Source organism: Adiantum capillus-veneris, chromosome 13, assembly GCF_014529385.1.
Source record: "Adiantum capillus-veneris isolate H3 chromosome 13, ASM1452938v2, whole genome shotgun sequence".
Classification (NCBI taxonomy): domain Eukaryota; kingdom Viridiplantae; phylum Streptophyta; class Polypodiopsida; order Polypodiales; family Pteridaceae; genus Adiantum; species Adiantum capillus-veneris.
This window is the reverse complement of record NC_140943.1, coordinates 134,380,223-134,402,535: the sequence shown is the minus strand read 5'-3', so window position 1 is coordinate 134,402,535 and position 22,313 is coordinate 134,380,223.

Here is a 22,313-nt window from a genome sequence, read left to right as displayed (position 1 = left end):
GGAGATGATGAAGCTTGTGAGATTGTCGGCAAAGGTACAGTTTCTGTCAAAACTGCTAACGAAAACGAATGGAAGCTTAAAGATGTTAGGCATGTTCCTTCTCTTCGCAAAAATTTGATCTCTACAGGACAATTGGACGATGAAGGTCAAAACATTGCATTTGGAAACAAACGGTGGAAGATCTCAAAAGGATATTTGGTGGTTGCCAAGGGAGAAAAAGTCGGTACACTTTACTTGTGTACTGTTAGCACGCAACCTTCAACTTGTGCAGTAACTACAGAAGTTGACAGTGTGGTGTGGCACTACCGACTTGGGCATATGAGTGCCAAAGGAATGCAAATCCTTCAAACAAAGAAGCTTCTACCAGGTTTGAAAGAAGTGGACTTAGAGTTCTGTGAAGATTGTGTTTATGGTAAACAAAAGAGGGTAAAAATTCAAAAATCAGGAAATGAAAGAAAAAATAAAAAACTTGAGTTGGTTCATTCTGATGTTTGGGGTCCTGCAAGTACACCATCACTTGGTGGCTCATTGTACTATGTAACATTCATAGACGATGCGAGTAGAAAAACATGGGTTTATGTCATGAAGAATAAATCTGATGTATTTTCCATATTTCAAAGGTGGAAAGCCTTTGTGGAAAATGAAACAGGTACCAAGGTTAAATGCCGTAGATCCGACAATGGAGGCGAATATTGCAGCCAAGCTTTTGAAAGCTTTTGTGCTAGCAATGGAATTCGGAGGCAAAGGACAACCCCAAGGACACCTCAACAAAATGGGATTTCGGAAAGGATGAACATGACAATCATGGAACGAGCACGAAGCATGCAGCTACATGCAGGCCTACTGCTTGAGCTTTGGGCAGAAGCTGTAAGTACGTCTGTGTACTTAATCAATCGGTCACCCTCAACTGCATTGGATGGGGGAGTTCCAGAAGAGGCATGGAAAGGTAAACCGGTGAATTATGCATTTCTCAAAGTGTTTGGGTGTGAGGCTTTCATGCACATAGATAGAAGCCTAAGATCAAAGCTAGATGCAAAGTCCAAAAAGTGTTTCTTCATTGGCTATGGAGAAGGAGACTTTGGGTATCGCCTATGGAATCCTGAAGATGGTAAAATCTTAAGGAGTAGGGATGTAATTTTTAACGAACAAAATATGTACAAAGATTACTTGGAAAGAAAACAAACAAAAGAAACAGGTGATGAGTACATGGAGCTTGAGGACGGTGAAGAATCAAGGACTGCAAACGGTGACAATGTGCAACAACGTCAACCAAATGAGGAACCTCAACCTATTCCCCGAAGACCTACAAGAGCAAGTAGACCTCCAGAAAGGTTTGTTCCTTCCTTCAACCATCTCTTGATCTCAGATTCTGGAGAGCCGGAATCATACGAAGAAGCTATGCAACATGAATCCAAAGAACAATGGACGAAGAGCATGCAAGTGGAGATGGACTCACTACATCGCAACCAAACATGGGAGTTGGTTGAGTTGCCTAAAGGTAAGAAGGAACTTCAAAAAAAATGGGTGTACAAGCTGAAGGAAGAAGAAGGTGGGAAGAAAAGGTACAAGTCTAGGCTTGTGGTAAAAGGTTTTTCTCAAAAGAAAGGTATTGACTTCAATGAAATATTTTCTCCTGTTGTAAAAATGAACTCAATTAGGCATGTCTTAAGCCTTGTGGCTGCTCATGATCTAAATCTCGAGCAAATGGATGTAAATACGGCATTTCCTCACGGTGACTTAGAGGAGGAAATCTACATGCTTCGACCAAAGGGGTATGAAGTAAAAGGTAAGGAGAAAATGGTTTGCAGATTAAAGAAGAGCTTGTATGATTTAAAGCAAGCATAAAGACAATGGTACTTGAAGTTTGATCGATGGATGTTGGATCATGGATTCACAAGATGCAACTCGGATCACTGCGTCTACACGAAGAATTTGGGAGATGGGAAATTCATCATCCTAATGTTGTATGTTGATGACATGTTGATTGCAAGTGCTAACATGCAGGACATCAAAGACCTAAAAGAGGAGCTGTCCAAATCTTTTTCAATGAAAGATTTAGGTGCTGCAAAGAGGATACTTGGTATGAAAATATCAAGGGACAGGACGAAGAAGACAATAAAGCTATCTCAAGAAGATTACATCAAGAAGGTACTAGAAAGGTTTGCAATGCAAAATGAAAAATCAGTTTCTACACCTTTGGCTGGTCATTTTAAACTAACGAAGGATATGTGTCCGAAGACACAAGAGGAGATAGCCTATATGTCTAAAGTTCCATATGTTGCAGCGGTAGGTTCTCTAATGTATGCTATGGTCTGGACAAGGCCAGACATTGCACATGCAGTGGGAGTTGTGAGTAGGTTCATGGAAAACCCAGGTAAAGAGCATTGGCAAGCTGTGAAGTGGATACTTAGGTATCTAAAAGGGACAACAACAAATGCTTTGTATTTTGGAGGAACTTATATTTTTCTAGAAGGGTATGCTGATGCAGATATGGCAGGTGACAAAGATACTCGAAGGAGCACTACTGGCTATGTGTTCACGGTTGGAGGCACAACAATAAGCTGGGCTTCAAAGTTGCAGAAAGTGGTTTCACTTTCTACCACAGAAGCAGAGTATGTAGCAATGACGGAGGCAAGCAAAGAAATTCTGTGGCTTCACAGATTCTTAGAAGACCTTGGATTCAAACAAGACAATTGTGTCTTGTACAGTGATAGCCAAAGCGCTATCCATCTTGCGAAGAACTCAGCCTTTCATTCAAGTACAAAGCACATTGAGGTGAGATATCACTTCATACGCACTCTTTTGGAAGAGGGACAACTCAAGCTAGGAAAGGTGCATACAAGTGAAAATCCTGCAGACATGTCTACAAAGGTGGTCAACAAGGAGAAGTTGAGCTTTTGCTTATCTTCAATCGGCATTCAAGGATAAGAAACCAGAATGGAAAGCAGTCACAGGTTTGGTTTGGAGATCAGTCTCCAAGTGGGAGATTGTTAAGTATGGAGCCTGATTTACCCTTGTAATTTTCTGTGGTAAAAGCGCACATTTGTAAGGCCCCCATTATGAGGAGAAGCCATCGTGCGTGAAGGAAAATCACTCACCGGAAACCAAATTTTTGACGGACAAGAATCCCGAATATTCCTTTTCGCCGAAATATTATGGCCGGACGGCGGCCGGAAAGTGGTCGGAAAACAACGGTCGGTTGGTCGATGGCCGGTAGTCAATGGCCAATGGCCGGTGGTCGGAAGTCAATGGCCGATGGCCTGTGGTCGGAACTCAATGGCCGGTGGCCGGTGGCCGAATTCAAAAGCGAACTTGTCTTCTTAAGGGCGGCGGCACATGGGCGGATTGGAGGGTCCGATTTGGACTTATTCGCACAAGGGCGGCTACACATGGATGTCTCTCATTAGAGAGGGCAGCCCTTTTGGCCTATAAAAGGAGGCCATTTCTACACACATTTCATAGTGTGAAGTTGATGCAACAAGGTGAGTGTGAGATGGTGAGAGTGAAGCAAGGCGGGAGCTCTATCAAGGGTTTAATCCCTTTGTAAACTACTTCTTCTTTTGAAGTGCTAAAGCCATTGAGTGGCTGCTTTCCCATGGACGTAGCCCACATTGGGTGAACCACGTATATCATGTGTACTCTCTCTCTCTCTCTCTACTCTATAATCTCTTGTGTGTGAAATCTATCTCTCTCCATTAAGTAATCTACTCAAAAATCTATTTAGCTATGCCTTATTTTCTTACACTATCCATCCTTGCGCATTAATGTTTGAAAACTTCTTTAGTGGGAGAGAAGTCCACCAACAACTGTGACCTCACTCATGTAGTGGGAAAAAGGATTGGAAGAGGATGCCTTAGCCTATTTGTGGAGGTTAAGGGGCCAAAAAAGTGTTTGGGTCTTTTAGATTTTGTCCCGTTTCTCCTTGCAAGATAGGACTAGGTCTTTTTTTAGGGCTATAGTCCCAAGCCATTGCCATTGGTAAAGGTTTATTCTCCAAACTTTTTCTTATGTAAAGACTTTAGTTTTTACTAGGCCTAGAGATCTATCAAGGACCCCATCACAACTTTAGAGTCTGTGGCTTGGGGAACTCTCGATATCCTAATGACCTTGCTCTTTTTTTTTCTGTTTTTGGCAAAACTCACAGATTGTGAGGAGTAAAATTAATAACCAAAAAATTTACAGATTGCAACTCTGCTCGGATCGAGCCAGGGCATCCCAACCAACAACAAAATATCATGTGAGTCCAAAAGCCAGCGTTTTACAAGGAAGCCAAAAAATCTAATACAACATATATACTTAAAGGTGACATGTCCAATACAACATATATACTTAAAGATGACATGTCCAATACAAACCAACATGAGAACAAACCTACAACAGAACACCAATAGAGCCATACCAAACCTACAAAAAAACACCAATATAGTAGTAAAAATGGTAGAATCAAACCCTCCATCACCTTGCAAGGATATCCAATCAATTGGGAAGAGAGATCAAGGGCTGCCACAAATCGGACCACTTTTTTCCACAAGCGCACCGCTTCTCCCTCGGACACAAAGCCCCAAACCAAAAAGGAACCATGATCAGTAAACCCTTTCTAGAAACTCAAGAAACAACATAACCCAATCCGGATCAAAGAAAGAAAAGGAAACTAAAGATCCACCCAAGCTAGAAAAGGTTGCAAGCGCCCTTTAACTAACACCCCATTGCACTTAGAAAGGACCCACACTATCAATGAGCCATGCACCATCAAAGAGCGGAAGGAGGATGCCGTAGGATGCCACAAACCAACTTGCAATTTCCACCTATATATCAAATCCCCTATAGCATAAACCCGCCCCCAATACAACCAGCACTTGACAAAACATGTGAGCATCAGAGCTTCCAATGGAAGCAGGGTTGCTTCCAAGCCCTTGATCAGAAAATTTGCCAAGGTTGCACCACCAAACTTAGCCTAGGAGAGAAAGTCTAGGTGGATACCCCAACCAAAGGCATCCCCTATCCACGAGCACAAAGCACCCTCCCCGTCTGTAGATCACTCAAAAACAAGGAAATCTCCTCACGCACACCAAATGGTGAGTTTCCAGACATCCCTCGAATAGGGACCCCACCCGGTGAGGTAATGCTGGGGCCACTCGAGGCAGATTTGCATGAGGGTTTGGTAGCCCTCACCACACGCAAAGCACAAAGGCAACTAGTAGGGCCAACAACTTACTTATGATCTTGTTCTTAGCATGGATTTTCCATTTACAAACCTTCCCACATTTCCATCAAAAGCCTATTTAATGCATAAGGCAAGAAAAACATAATTTCTCATACGCCATTCCCAAACAAAAAAATGTAGTTTTCACGAGCTCCACATAACATTTTTTTGATAGACTTTGATGGAATTTTCATGAAGATATGTTCCTAGTCTCGATAAATTTATTTTAGATAACAATAGTTAATAATCACATTTTGTAGTCTTTCAGCTTGTTTATTATCAATCATTTCTTGAAGTAGACCTTGCAGCTATATTCTAGTGGCAAAATGTGGTACATTTCTATTAGATATTATCATGGAAATCTTCAAAAAGGTCCACACCATGAGAATTAGGAGGAGACAACCACTTGGGTGGCCAACCAACTCTCTCTCTTGCATGACACACGACCAAGTTTCAACCCTTATACTTTGCCAATGATCTCTCCTAGTGTCTATGTCCTCCTCTACATTTGACCATGTAAGGTAGGCCCACACTCCCTACGTGAAAACATATGGTAGGCCCACACTCTCTTAGTGTCTAGGTCCTCCTCTACTTTTGAGCATGTGTGGTAGGCCCAAACTCCCTACCTGCAAACATATGGCCCACATCCATTTCATCATCCCACTCTCCTTCTTGCTTGGATCTTTGAAGGTAGCCAATGGGCATGGCCTTCAACCTCCCTCTCCACTCCTCCCCCCCCCCCCCCCCCCCCCTCGCGCCCCCAACACACAGATAGACTCTCTCTCTCTCTCTCTCTCTCTCTCTCTCTCTCTCTCTCTCTCTCTCCCCCTCTCTCTCTCTCTCTCTCTCTCTCTCTCTCTCTCTCCCCCCTTATGTGGGTGGAATGTAAGGTCCCCAACCCGCCCATACCAAGATCGGGATGGGATCCTTGACAGGTCTCTAGGTTTAGTAAAAATTAGAGTCTTTAAACAAGAAAAATCCAAGGAATAGACCTTTACCATTGACAATGGCTTGGGTCTATAGCCTTAGAAGAAGACCTAGTTCTGTCTTGCAACGAAAATGGGACAACGTATTAAATATCAAAAAGAAACTATTTCGGCCCTAAAACTTCCACAATTTTGGCTAAGGTATCCTCAACCAACGCTTTTTTTTCCCCTAACATATGTGAGGGCACTGCCGCTGGTAGATTCCTCTTCCAAGTGAACAAGTTTTCTAAACGTTTTAGTGCGCGGGGATGGATAGTTACGTGACTAATTAGGTCCACCTGTCCATGATTGACAACCTTAGTCAATCCCCACTTACCACCACGCACTCACACACGATTCTTTTGTTATTTAATTACTACCACGTTCTTATCACAATTAAAATAATGATTCTTTTTATCCTTCATAACAGAATTTTATTAAAACAACCCTTGAAAACATTCTTTTAGCAAACAGACATCTTTAAACTTAAGACAGTGTACTGTCAATCAAAACATTATCCATAATAACCATGACCAATACTCTTCTTGTCTCAAGACCACCTAAGGGTGAAAAAAAACGGCATCCATTCCTTATTCATAATCCGGAGTGGATAAACCCCCACCCAAGGTTCTGGGTACCCATACACCAAACCACTTGCCCATACAACCGGGCGGCTCCCCTAGGATAAAAAAACGGTATCCTAACTTATGTAGAAACATCAAGACATGACATGGAGTAGAAACTCATCGTTCATGGGGGTAACCGACTTATCCGTGGCTAAAAAGCCATCATTATCATCAATTTATACCAAGGAGTCGGAGGTGTCGTGAGATAAGTTGTCTTATGGATGATCAATCATATCTTTCCTAATTCAACCACTTTTAACCCAAACAATTCTTTCCTACTTTATAAACAAATGCACTTTGGTTTCTTGGAAGTTACCTTTTGACCAATTATTCCTTTTTTGATTCTTACTCACTCCTTACGTATGCAATGTTAACTTATAAAAGAACATAAACTATTTAAAGACTAAATTGAATAATGGAAAACCCACTTGAGACTGATCGGCCATCTGCTGCTGTGCTGGCGCCTGAAGACTCTCCTCTGTAGGCTTACTACTAGGCCCGGCTTTGTCATCGTGCGACGCTCTAGTTCTCTTTGGAGCTATGTCCTCATCATCTAGACTTAACCTTTGTATTCAACCGTAACCCATTCAAGGTTAAAATTCATAGTCTTAATGGGTAAATTCTTGACCTAGTAATTTCCTATTTGTCTATATAGGCATGAAAATTTTTTCCACCGCTTCCGTAAGGGTTTTGTAAGCTCTCCTAATTTTCTTATAATTGTCTATATCTTTTTCCTAATTTTCCCATCGACTTTTAAGCTTGGAATCTACTTATTTTGGGCTTAATATTTGTTCTATTTATTTTATCTTAAAGATTTCATTTCCTCAACTTGATATCATAGGTTTACACTTACTATAATTTTCCTAAAAGCTTTTGACTACAAAGTCTATTTATTTTAATTTATCATTTGCTAAAGATAGGACTTTTGGTCAATTATAATTTCCTAATCTCTCTAATTAACTATGGTATAATTACCACAAGTAGATAAGGATATTTTTGACCTATGGTAATTATCCTATTATTTTCCAACTTAATTATATAATTTTTATCATGGCCTCTTTATGCTATAATCTATCTCTGATAAATAACATGTAATCATAGCATATGATTTACTAATTTTGCCCTTTAATTTATCCTCAATAATAGTGGTTTTCTACTAGGATAATTATCTAAAATAATCTTTTGTGGCTAAGATAACTATCACATATTTCCTAAGATGTAATTAACCTCTGATAATTATCTTCAAGCATTTTGAATCAATTTACCATTTTTCCCTTTTTATTTTGTTCTAAAAATAGTGGAATTTTGCTAAGATAATTAGATAAACTAAATATCTGAGATTAACATAATTATCACTGGTTTTCTAAGATTTAATTAACCTTTGATAATTATCTTAAAGCATTTTGAATGAATTTTCTATTTCCCCCCTTTTAATTTGTCATAGAAACAGTGTAATTCTATTAGGATAATTAGATAAACTAATTATATGAGGTTAAAATAATTATGATAGATTTTCTAAGATGTAATTAACCTCTGATAATTATCATAAAGCATTTTGAATCAATTTCTATTTTCCCCCTTTTAATTTTTCCTCAAAAAGTGTAATTCTTCTAAGATAATTAGGTAAACTAATTATCTGAGGCTAACATAAATATCACGGGTTTTTGAAGATGTAAATAACCTATGATAATTATCTCAAAGCATTTTGAATCTATTTGCTATGTTCCCCCTTTTAATTTGTCCTAAAAACAGTGTAATTTTGCTAAGATAATTAACATAATTATCACGGGTTTTCTAACATGTAATTAACCTCTGATAAATAACGCAAAGTATTTTAAATCAATTTGCTAATTTTTCCCTTTTAATTTGTCCTAAAAACAATGTAATTTTGCTAAAGTAATTAGGTAAATTAATTATATGAACTTAACATAATTATCACGGGTTTCCTAAGATGTAATTAACACCTTTGATAATTTTCTTAAAGCATTTTGAATCAATTTACTTTGTTTCCCCTTTTAATTTGTCATAAAAATAGTGTAATTCTGCTTAGATAATTAGGTAAACTTATTATTTGAGGTTAACATAATTACCACGGGTTTCCTAAGATGTACTTAATCTCTGATAATAACTCAAAGCTCTTAGAATCAATTTGCTAATTTCTCCTTTTAATTTGTCCAAAATACTGCTAAGATAATTAGGTAAATTAATTATCTGAGGTTACCATAATTATCATGGGTTTCCTAAGATGTGATTAACTTCTGATAAAAACTCAAAGCATTTTGAATCAATTTGCTAATTTTTCCCTTTTAATTTCTCCTAAAAATAGTATAATTTGTTAAGATAATTAGGTAAATTAATTATCTTAACTTAACATAATTATCATAGGTTCCCTTAAATATTATTAACCTCTGATAATTAGCTTAAAGAATTTTGAATCAATTTGCTAATTTTCCGCTTTTAATTTGTCCAAAAAACAATGTAATTTTGCTAAATTAATTAGGAAAATTAAATATTTGAGGTTAACATAATTATCACATGTTTTCTAACATGTAATTAACCTCTAATAAATATCTCAAAGCATTTTGAATGAATTTTCTAATTTTCCCCTTTTAATTTGTCATAAAAACAAAGTAATTCTAATAAAATAATTAGGAAAGCTACTCAAAAAATTATAAGATAATTTTTATAGCTTAATGACAGTCCAATGCAGCTTAGATAATTATCTCAATATAATCTAAACTTGATTTAATATAATTTCCATTCATTTATAATATGGACAAATTTAGTCATAATATGATATAATAATTAATTAGCTTAATATCCCTAAGTTTAATTATCACAATCAGCAGAGAATATTTAATTAAGAGAAGATTTTTGAGTTTATCCTAAGATTAATCTTTAATTTATTGAGAAAATAGATTAACCTAGCTTTGTTAATTTTGCCACTGTTGGACAATTCTACATTGGTTTTTCAATAATCATATCAGTTGAATTAAGCTTTATACAATCTTTAAGGTTTCAAAAACTGGAAACCTTACAATCACCCCAACTTAAGAATTTGAGATGCCCTCATCTCAACCAAAATTGAGAAAATCTTTGAGAAGAGAAATTCATCCTCCCAAGTGGCATCTTCGGTGGGATAATCTTTCCACTTTACCAAGTGTTACTTGTACTCTAAGAGTTCTTTCTAGTTTCAAGGATTCAATTTAGTTGGAGTTACTTGCTAGTCAATTTTTTCTCAAGAAACTCTCAGTGTTGAGCCCATCTTAAAAACCTTTACAAACCATTCATATCATCTCAAAAACCAGGTTAAATCAATTCCCTAAAAGATCCATATATCCACCTTGTCAACATGAACGCGCTCGGTCTAACTGACCATTCAAAGCAATCAACATTCGACAAGTATCATGTATTTCAGCTTTGCCAATCTGAACACGCTCGACGTGTTCTTGCCATTCTGAGCAATCTGCATTCGACACAAGCTTCCACCATTGCACTAGAGGTATCCTCTGTGTGCTCTAACCTGGTTGACCAACAATATATAAAGGGTTTTAGAAGTATCATACCAAGAGTTCTTTTCGGCTTCCTATTAGTATTGTACATTAATACTTTCATATTGTAGTGTACACGGGAATAAGACCAAATTGAGTGTGTCCTCTCTATGAGAGTGCACCTCCTTATATTATGGAAGAGAGTTGGTTACAACCATAACGTGTCCGACCACACTAGGTGGCCGGACTCTACCTGCATGACCACACACCACACCTCCCCCCTTAGGGAGAAAAAGATGGACATCTTTTTAATGTTTTGGACTGAGAAAGGACTCGACACAAATGGATCAACTCCAACGCCTCATCCGGAGGGAGTGATCATACAACGGCTTCGGGGCTAAGAGACTGAGCTTGGGAGCTAGACTCGTCATCATGCCGACATCAAGGCATGGAACTCATACATCTCGCTCATGCAAACATTAGGTCGCTATCCCAATGGAATGGACAAGACGAGGAAGGACTGACTGAGGATTGGGACATGCATCCCTTCTCGAAGGAGCTTGGTGTGATGGTAACGGTTATTCAACAAAAAACTAGATTGCGAAAGAAACCAAAGATGAAAAGACTACCACTAAACACAATGAAAACTGAAACTTCCAAGAACTGAAATCAATAGCAAAAGACACCTCTGCAACCAAGTTGCAGTAACTCCCTTTGTCAGTGCAATGTGAGTGCATTGCATGTTGCACTTGAACACTAACGAGAAACACGGGACTAGCAGCGCAGGAATAGAGAACATTATTGTCTGGATCCCCTTCACTGCCGTCGACATCATTATTGTCGATGGAACAAACGGAGCACAAGCTACTGCTTCCACATAGAAGACCGAGATGGGGGGCTGTCTCCTGCTCCATGAGAATTGGTCGACTCTACTTGACGTGTGCTACGGGCTTACTGCTGATAATATTGCTGCTGGCAGGTCTGTTGGTTGGAGTACAAATCATTAAGCCTTCCTCTAAGATCTCAGGCTCTGTATCCATGAACATTGTAGTCGCTGCAGGAACTACTTTGTTTCCGCCAAACATTATCGCTGTGGGCATCTCTCCGATGCCGACAGGAGCTTTTCCACCCCATGGATGATTTTCTACAAATTAATGGCAAGATATGCCTGCTTGGCGATTGAAAAGCGAGCATAAGATCGCATAAGATCTTGCAGCAACCTTGGGAATGCAACACAGGGTGCTTAGAGCGATTGCGAGAGTCTTTTGTTGTTGCCAAGAAGCTTTCCTATCAAGGGGTAGAACTACTATCAAGGGCGAAGACAACCACAACAGCAACGATGAGCACTCTACTGCTTCAAGATAGCGTTGCGAGGCTTCAACCAGTGCAAGGATCATGTGGTGTGTGATGTGTAGGAAGAGCAAGAAAACAAAGCTATGCAGCTTATGAAGGCAAACATTAGGAGAAAATTTGAAGGGCTGATGAAGCTCTAATGAAAAGTAGCAGCTGCATCATAAATTTCATGGGTTTCTTAAGATGTAATTATCTTAAAGCATTTTGAATCAATTTGCTCTTTCCCCCTTTTAGTTTGTCCTAAAAATAGTGTAATTCTGCTAAGATAATTGGTAAACTAATTATCTGAGGTTAACATAATTATCACGGGTTCCGTAAGATGTACTTAACCTCTGATAATAACTCAAAACATTTAGAATCAATTTGCTAATTTTCCCCTTTTAATTTGTCCAAAATACAGAGTAATTCTGCTAAGATAGATAGGTAAATTATTTATCTGAGGTTACCATAATTATCATGGGTTTCCTAAGATGTGATTAACCTTTGATAAATAACTCAAAGCATTTTGAATAAATTTGCTAATTTCCCCCTTTTAATGTCTCCTAAAAACAGTGTAATTCTGCTAGGATAATTAGGTAATTTAATTATCTGAGCTTAACATAATTATCACAAGTCTCCTAAGATATAATTAACCTCTGATAAATAACTCAAAGCATTTTGAATCAATTTGCTAATTTTTCCCTTTTAATTTGTCCAAAAAACAATGTAATTCTACTAAAATAATTAGGAAAATTAAATATATGAGGTTAACATAATTATCACAAGTTTCCTAACATGTAATTAACCTTTGAAAAATATCTCAAAGCATTTTGAATCAATTTGCTAGTTTCCCTCTTTTAATTTGTCCTAAAAATAGAGTAATTTTGCTAAAATAATTAAAACAATTACTCAAATAATTATAAAATAACTTTTTTAGCTTAGTGATAGTCCAATGCAACTCTGATAATTATCTAAACAAAATCTAAACTTATTTGATATAATTCTCATTAATTTATGGTTAATAGGGACAAATTCAACCCTAATATGATATAATCATTAATTAGCTTAATATCCCTAACTTTAATTACCACAATCAGTAGAGAATATTTAATTAAGAGACGATTTTTGAATATACATAAGATTAATCTTTAATTTATTAAGAAAATAGGTTAACCTAGCTTTGCTAATTAAGAAAGATTAGGCTAATTACTGTTTAATTAACCAACCAGAGCTTGATCTGTAGTGATTTCTGCGTAGAGGTCTCTCTAGATGAGAGAGAATGTTCCAAGGCTCCGAGTCTGTCAAATTGTGAAGCAAGGGGTCCTATTTATAGGTTTCTGGCACTCACAAGCTCTCATAGGCTGTAAAAGGCAGTTGCTTGTAGTTCAAGCGGTCCCCAGGCTGAAGATGGCGCCCCCTACTGCTAAATCTACCCCGGGTAGGTTCATCATAGCTCCACACTGCGCCCTCAGCTTCCATAATTGATTTTGACTATTTTCACTGACTTTTAATGATGAAAAATGGAAATATCAGTAAATTCTAGAACCTTAGGATAATAAAGTCTTTGTTAATAATAATTACTGAAACCATCCAATTTTACTTAACTAATTGAATTCATAGTGTAACCTTTCAGGGCCCATAACTTTTCCAGATTTTATCGGAATTTTATTCTGAAAATTTCTAGCCCGGGGTTTGTTGTGCTTAAGATTTCAAAAATACCAATATTTGCCACTATCGGTCAATTCTACATTGCTCTTTCAATAATCATATCAGTTGAATTAAGCTTTATACAATCTTGAAGGTTCAAAAACTAGAAACCTTACATGGAAGTAGTCCAAGTGCACACAAAACACACACATACACACACACACACACACACACATACGTGATGCTACCGGGTTTGATTGGTTAAATCATGCCTGCTTTCTTGAGGTTCCCTTGCACCAAGAGCATGATATAGCTTCTAGTACTTACTCACTCACATATTTAATTTGAGCCATACATGAACATTGCACTGTGAGTATATTTTCATAATCTCTCCCCTCACCACTTTTGTAAATAAAGAATCTTAAAGGGTTAAAAAACCTACCGGATGACTAGTTTACTTTGCTCTAGCTTGTGGGCTGTACTTGGTTTCCTCTTGTATATATTTCCCCCTTTGAACCCTGTAGGATCTTACCCTTATAAGGGAGCATGGTAAAATCCTAAAACTTGGTCGATGAATGTGGCATTTTAATGCCCCTTAATTTCATCTCCTTACGAGAACCTTTCAGGCTCAGGCAACCCTCTCTCCCTCTCTCCCTCTATTGCGTTACCATTACTCTGGCGTCTCAAGTCACTTGTAAAAATTCCTACCCTATCACTCTCTCAACCTCCACTATACTAGCCAAGGTGGCTACATAGTTTCCTATCTAGAAAGACGCACTGATGGAGTATACTAATCATGGGGGATATACCACCTAGAGAAAATCATGATGCCTCAACCTCGTAGTACTGCTATATAAAGAGGTAAGGGTGCTTTTTGTCCCTCACTTAGCCTTGGTAATGTTTGGTGTGTATGTGAAAGAGAGGAGTGAGTGTGTTTTGATCTTATTGATAGCATGTATTTGGGATTGTTGATTGACTATTGCACTTTGTTGAGTTTACTGTCTACATATGAACAAATACTAAATTTGAATGCATAAATTTTATTTAAAAACATTTTTTTGTATTACACCATGGCTTAGTATGTTGCTCTGCATAATAAACCCAATACAAAGAAATTGGCACCCTTCTTGCCATACTATTGGTGTCACACATGACGGTGGATTGTTACTGATGTTTTGTATGTTTTGCCATGGTCTGCGCATACTTTATAAAATTGACTGTTTCCTTTTAACTTTGTATTATTACAGTCCTATACATAACTTGGACACTTGGTATGTAGTTGGGCGGCCTACTCAAGGTGATTCCTTTAAAAATATGTGCTTGATGTATTTAGCACGATATCTAAATTGGTTGTTATGTTTTCAAATCTGTATATGGCTTTGTTTATTCTAGTTTATGCGTATGCCGAACATGGAGCTAAAGAACTTCTCTTCAGCACAGAGGATGCATAAACACCTCAATCTTTGTTTTTTTCAGACATAGAAGGAACGGTGAGAGATACCCCTCCCTGGGGGTCTATGCACAAAATATACAATTTACACCTTTATACAATTTTCAATATACATCAGAGTTACGAAAGCGTTTGCATAGGGGAGGAGTTCTCAGCACCCGACCAAGCATGGAGTTTAGGCCATGAGCCGGACTTCATCGAGAGGTACCTAGCACCTAGTGCTACCCTTGAATGGGTGTTATGAGTGAAAGCGTACTTAAGAAAAATATAACATTGTGGAGGATGAATATATGTGTACACCGCATTGCGGGAGGAAAGAGAGAGAGTATAGTGGAGGATGAAATAGAGTGCAATGAGACTTGAGAAAATGACAACAGAGAATCTTTAAATGCCCCATCTAAATGAAATAAGAACCATGTATTAATGCAAATATGACAAAATATGGGTATACCATAACATCAAAAAGTTTATGACAAAATAACTAGTAGAGCACCAAACCCTATGTACGGATCGACCGGTCCACCCATCCACATCCGCTCTATTATGGACAGAGAGATATTCACTTCGTTGAGAGCGAGCCAGAACACCTCCAACCTACTTGAGCTAGAGATAAGCTGAGGCCGCTTCACCTCCCTCCATGAACCCGAGCTCTGAAAGGATCCCAAGTACCAGTAGGTGGTAGGGTATCAACACCAACCATACCAGTTTAGGTGCCCCGCCTCTTTGATGCCCAGCACCGGGTGTTTAGGTAAAGACAAGGAAAAATCCCCGACGCGTAAGCCATGTTACATGTTCATTCAACTCCCGACGCACTAACCGTGTAAATGAGCCTAACAAAAAGAAGAAGACCTAGGCAACACCCCCAATCCAGCAAAGCCCCTAGGTCAACGATCCTTTAGTTTAAGGCTAAGCGATTTAGGTGATCCTAGTCTTGTAGTGGCGACAGTGCCATGAAAAACATAACACATGAGTCCAATCACAATAGCACTTCCCATATGCACAAACAATCTTTTCCAAGGAGTTAGACTGTGTAGGGTCTCTACCCTTACACGTCTACCATGGACCGTCTAGATCAATTCATGATCCAATCCCAAAACCATAAACCATAATCCAATCACATCACACAGGTGAGCCCTCCACCCAACTTGGGTGAGACACGACCAATCCTGCATAACCACATTAGAATATAACATGGCTGCAAAATTTTTGGCAGCATAACCATACCCAAAAAAAAAAACCATGAGTCACACTGGCTTCCACCATAAATGATCACACCGTAATCCTTGAGGGAATCTTAGCCCTTGACCACCAATCATAATCACACTGAACCAACTTCCACACTTGGAGTTTGATATAACCCCTGCATTCAATTGGAGTCTGTACACATGTGACTCTTAGGACGTGATTGTTTCAAAAAATGACTAATCATGATATAAAAAATCCAATTTTGATAACATCCAACCATGCAAAGTTGATGCATCACATCAGCACTTCACCTCCCTAGCACATAGAGATAGTTTTTGACCTAGAAAGGTGGAAAGCAATCATAACCATGCATATGAGGCATCCACATCAATCCATAAGTTTCCATACATCATATGATAACATTACATCACCATAAACATGGTGCAAAACAAGTCCAACCATAAACCATAACTTCACACATGCAAAAAACAACTTTTTGACATTTTCGAGAGCATGCATAACATGCAAATGAAACTATTTGACCTCAAACCAATGCATCAAGCTGAGCTCCATAATATAGACTAGCACCCTATCACATGACTTTACCCATATGGTACTTACACAACAAATGACAAAAAGTAATCCACTTTAATCATATCTGTCTATGCGATTCGGGATGTCTAACCATATACCCTCACATAAGTTTATGGGAATCTAATAGCTGAAATCAACTCACCAAAGAAAACCATAAAACATACATAAAAGGCTCGTTTAAATCACGTCATATGGTACCCCCCCTTGGTAGCACCCCTACATGTGTAGGTAAAACCCGTTATGGAACGATTAATAACTAGCATTCTCGAGGTGATAACGGAGACCTAAATTCATTTATGATCAAGTTTCATCAATATTTTCAATTGATTACGTGGGTTTGCTCATCCCATGAATCTATATAGTGGTTCTCTAAGGAGCCTCGAGTCAAAAAATTTATTTGTGCAGTGGGTAGCAAGCTATTTTTGACCATATCTTTTAGCTCGTGCGTGATTTTCACATGGCACCAAAGTGAGAAAATGCTCTAAATGATGTGTTTTATCTCTGATGTAAAGGGTTCGGGCTGATTCATAACGGTTTGTGAGTTATGACCAAAGCAGTGTTCCTATCGCCCTTTATGACGTGAAACGAAAAGCTCTTTTTATGCACGCACGTGATCATAAACGCATCATGTGCATAAATCTGCATGTTGAACATGATGAAATAATCATGGTGCAATTTAATATGGACTCGGTTAATCCATACACGGACTTGTATACGAAAAAAAAATCACCGAGAGGGTGATTACTCAAAAAAACTACATAGAGAGAGAGAGAGAGAGATGATGATGGCTATGGAGTTTATAGCTTCTCACTATGCTTTAGAATCGATTAGGGGATGTCAAAAGGCTTCTTGCTTTGCCGTAAGAGAGCGGTGATGAGAGCTATGTAGAGATATCCACCATGAAAGCTTCCGGAGAGCGAGTACACGTGAAACGAGAGAGAAGATAGTAAGCAAGTAGAGAGAGAATATCCTTCTTCTTCTTCTTCTTCCCGAGATAAAAGCTTATGGAGATGGTGATGGTGATGAAGAGATTGCACCACTCCGTATAATAGATACGTATAGCCTTGAGGTAGTAGATGCAACAGATGGCAGTGAAAACTGAGCACTAATTGACAATTTATAGGGACTACAGTTGGCTAGAGTGAGTCCCAAGGCAAAATCTAGATCTAAATTTTGGGCCAGGAATAGCTCTAGCTTTTTGTGCACTTTGCAAAAAACATGCCTTTGCTTTAGGTTTCTAACTTTCTCACTTACCATTCAATTTTTTTTTAGCAAAATTGGCCAAATGAATAATATCTGGCCAACTAATGGAACCTTAACTATGCCACACCATTATGTCTCGACATAATTATGACTTTCCCATACCGCTCTGACATATTTACGATACCGCTTTATAAAAATAATTCTTGTAAAATTCCCGTTTGGTTACGCTTCTACTCGGGGTGATCGTTTAAAACTCGACGGAGACTAAATTAATATTTTATGTTTAGGTCATCATAAAAAGCACATTGTTTTTTAAAAATATCAAAAAGCACAAAAAACTAAAAATAGCATAAAAAGACAAAACCAAAAGTTTCTAAAATTGAACCACACGTTCTTCTCATCCACTGGAATAAGAAAGCAAACTCACTTTTCACTAAAAAGCACTAAAAATATTAAAAAGCTAAAAATAGTGTGAAAAGCACTTGAAAGCAGATTTTTACAAAATTGAACCATAGCTTTCTTGGAACACGTAGATCAAGGATCCGACCTTGCTTTTTGCAAAAAACAAATAAAAGCATAAAAAGAATGAAAAAGCTAAAAATACCTAATTTTTTCAAAACTAAAACAAACGTTCATCTAACATATTGGAACATGGAAATGACCTTGATTTTCACTTTAGAACTTTACAATACTGTCAATCAAGCATAGATATTGAAAGATATTTTTCTTATTTTTAATAGAGACCCAAAAATTGGGGATCTTACATCCTCCCACACTTGAAAAATTTGAGGTGTCCTCACCTCGACATGAAATCTGGATAATTTAGTCCCATTACATCCTCACGTTCCCAAGTGGCATCTTCTTGATGATACATTGACCATTTAACAAGGTGTCCAATAATGGTTTGATTACATAAAGGCTTACTTCTACTCTGAAGTATCACTTTGGGGTATACTTCAAAAGTTCCATCGGTAGAGGTAGATAATAGAGAATCATCAAGAATCTATTGTGGATCAGGTACATACTTCTTATGTAAACTGACGTGAAAAACATCATGTACCTTTATGTGTGGTGGTAATAAGAGTTTGTAAGCTTGATCATTAATCCACTCTATTATTACAAAAGGTCCACAATATCTGGTACTTAGCTTCTTACACTTACCCATTGATGAAGAACTATGTTTGGGTTTTACTCTCAGAAATATCATATCGCCTTCTTCAAAAAGTCTGGCATATCATTTCATTTCAACATTACTCTTTTGTCTATCTTGAGCAGTCTTAATATCCTGCTGTATAAGATCAGTTTGTAGTTTCATTTCATCCAACATTTCTTTGGATGCTTGAACTCGTATGAGAGGGTCTGTCCATTTGAGTGGAGTAAGACACTCTTGTTCATACAATTCTTGAAAAGGAGACATCCCAATTGAGCGTTGGAATGAGGAATTATATGCAAAATCAACCAAATACAAATATCTACTCTATTTACTCTGCTTATGCATACAATAAGCTCTTAACATAAATTCAATGATTTGATTTGTTCTTTCTATCTGTCCATCAGTCTGAGGATGATAAGTAGTGTTAAAGGCTAACTGGATTCCTGTAGTAGCTGAGAATAAAGATTTCCAAAAATTAGAGGTGAACTTTGCATCACGATCAGATATTATTTGGCGAGGTAAACCGTGATACATAAAAACACCTTTCATGAAGATTTGAGCTATACCCTTAGCTGTAAAGGTTGTTTTGACTAGGAATAAATGGGTCATTTTTGTAAGCATATCAACAATCACAAAAACAGTGTCATATCATCCCAAAGATGTAGAAAGTCCTGTAATAAAATCCATGGATATGCATTCCCATTTCATTTGTGGAGTAGTGATAGGTTGAAGCTTACCGGGGTATCGAATTCGTTCAGCTTTAATACGTTGAAATGTTAAGCATCTTGTAACAAGTTCAATACATTATGCTTTAGTCTTGGCCAAAAGAAACTCTTTCTTACAGTAGAGAAAGTCTCAATGTATCCTGGATGTCCTGCTATAGATATATCATGAGCTTCCTGTAATATCTAAAGTTTGATTTCATCTTGATTTGGAATACAAAGATGGTTACCAAAGTTAAGTTTATCTCCTTCAACATGGAAGCCATGGATTTGCTTCTGCTGATTCTCCATGCGAGTATTTAAGTTCATCAAGTACTGGATTTTTATGTAATACGGGTCCTGAGTCATATCTTCTTGAATAAGGTCAATTAAAGAAGTAATAGAGGTTGCGACAGCCGCTACAGTACTCTTCTTGCTTAAGGCATCGATCACAAGATTTTCCTTTATAGGTTTATATTCAATTCCAAAATCATATTTGCATAGCAACTCCATCCATCTTCATTGCCGCATATTAAGGTCAGGTTGGGTGTAGATCCACTTCAGGATTTTATGGTCAGTATGTAATTCAAATCTCCTTCCAAGAATATAATGTCACCATACTTTAAGAGGATGCACAACAACCAATAATTCAAGTCATGTGTAGGATAATTTAATTCATGTATACATAACTTACGAGATTTATAAGTATTGGTTTTCCTTCTTCAAACAGAACAACACCAATTGCTTGTCCACTTGCATCAGTGAGCAAGTGAATGTCTTTGAGAAGTTTGAAAGCTGTAGTATTGAAACATTCACCAAAGCTTCTTTGAGTTTCTCATAACTACCTTGAGCACGCTCATTTTAAGTAAACACTTTAGCCTTCTTAAGCATATTAGTCAATGGAGATGCAATCTCAGCATCACCTTGAATAAATGTACGATACCATCCTGTTAAACCATGAAATCCACATACTTCTCATAATGATTTCAATGTAGGCCAAGCTATAACAAATTTGATTTTACTTGGCCTGGGTCAGTAGAAACTCCACCCTTGGATACAATAAACCCCAAATATTCCACATTGTCAGTGAAGAAGGTACATTTGCTACGTTTGATATAAAGTTGATTTTAACGAAGAAGTTCAAGTACTTTCCACACATGTTGTTCATGTTCTTCTCTGTTTCTTAAGTAAACCAGGATATCATTAAAGAAGACAAGAAAAAAATCATCAAGATGCTCTTGAAACACGTCGATCATCAGACGATTAAAAGCTGCAAGAGCATTAGTAAATTCAAAAGACATAAGTGTAAATTCATAATGTCCAAAATGAGTATTAAATCCTGTCTTTGGTATGTCCTCCTCCTTGATTTGAATTTGATAATACCCTGACTTAAGGTCAATTTTTGTGAAGATAGAAGCTCCATGTAACCGGTCAAGCAGTTCATCAATCCTTTGTATCACATACTTATTCTTGACTATTACCTGGTTTTGTAGATTAGTGACTTTGCAAATAAGTCAGAGAACAACTTCCAAGGTACTGGGCTAAAGGAATGCTGGTCGTTGTTTTCGCATTGACGGCCCCATACATTAAACAGAACAATGTCGAAGCATCCTGTAGCCATTACTGAAGGAAGGATGTTTCTAGCCATCCATGTTTCCTTTGTCGGTCTTAGGCCCAAGTTCATAAGCATTTATGTACAATATTTGATTAGTGACAACAATATCCTCCCCCAACTTGGATTGTATCCACTCGATACTCCTAGCAGGCAAGGGTTCATGCTCAGGAGGTCTAAACTTGGGGTTCCCTATAGCGTAATGATACCAAGCTCAGAAAGTATTAGGTATAATAAAATCCATAGACATCAACCTTTTCTTCTCTTACCCATTATGCATGGTGGTGACAAGCCTTTGCACTTTCACTCCAGTTTAGAACTCGGGGGGTTCACTATGTGTAAAACTACCATATCACGTGAGTTCAAGACATGTTTGTAAAACCCTTTATCTGTGAATTTTGTTAAGAATATAATGTACCCTTTTCTTTTAGAATCTATAAGTTTTTTTCAAATTTGAAAAAATAATGCCCTTCTGTATATATATTTCTGTAAGTTTCAAGAACTTTAAATACCCTTCTGTTGAACTCACGTGATAGGTTACATTTTTATTAGGTGACCTACCCGGGGTTTAGAAATTCTCCTCACCTTCATCATCATGGCCATCAACCTAGTGTCGCATAGCACCTTCATCTGCATATCTTCCTCCCAAGCTTTGGCACTTCCACTTGATCTTCTTGAACATTGGCTATCACCATATCATCAAACACATAACAAGGTACCCTTACCCTTACCAACATAGGTTTGTCAGACTCTGTTTCCTTGCCGTAGAATCTAGACTCATCCGCTCTACTCTCTTCACTTGTCTCCCAAAAACTCAAACTTGTATCATCATCATCATCAACACCACATGCAACCTTGGTATCAGTATCTTCATCCTCTTGCTTCTCCAAAAAAGAATGATCATCTCCATGGCTTTGTACACCTTCTTCATGTACTTTTGAACCCTCGGTATTTGCAATGTGACTGCACCCTACTACCTTTTTGTACAAACTCTCCATAAGAATAGGTTTTACCTCTTCAATCCGCTCTAGAAACCCAACATATACTATTGCTTGTTCACTTACACAAGGGGCTTATCCTCGTTGAAAAGATCATCCACCCTTAGCATAGGCACATCACAAACTAAAAACCTCCATAGAGCATAACCAACC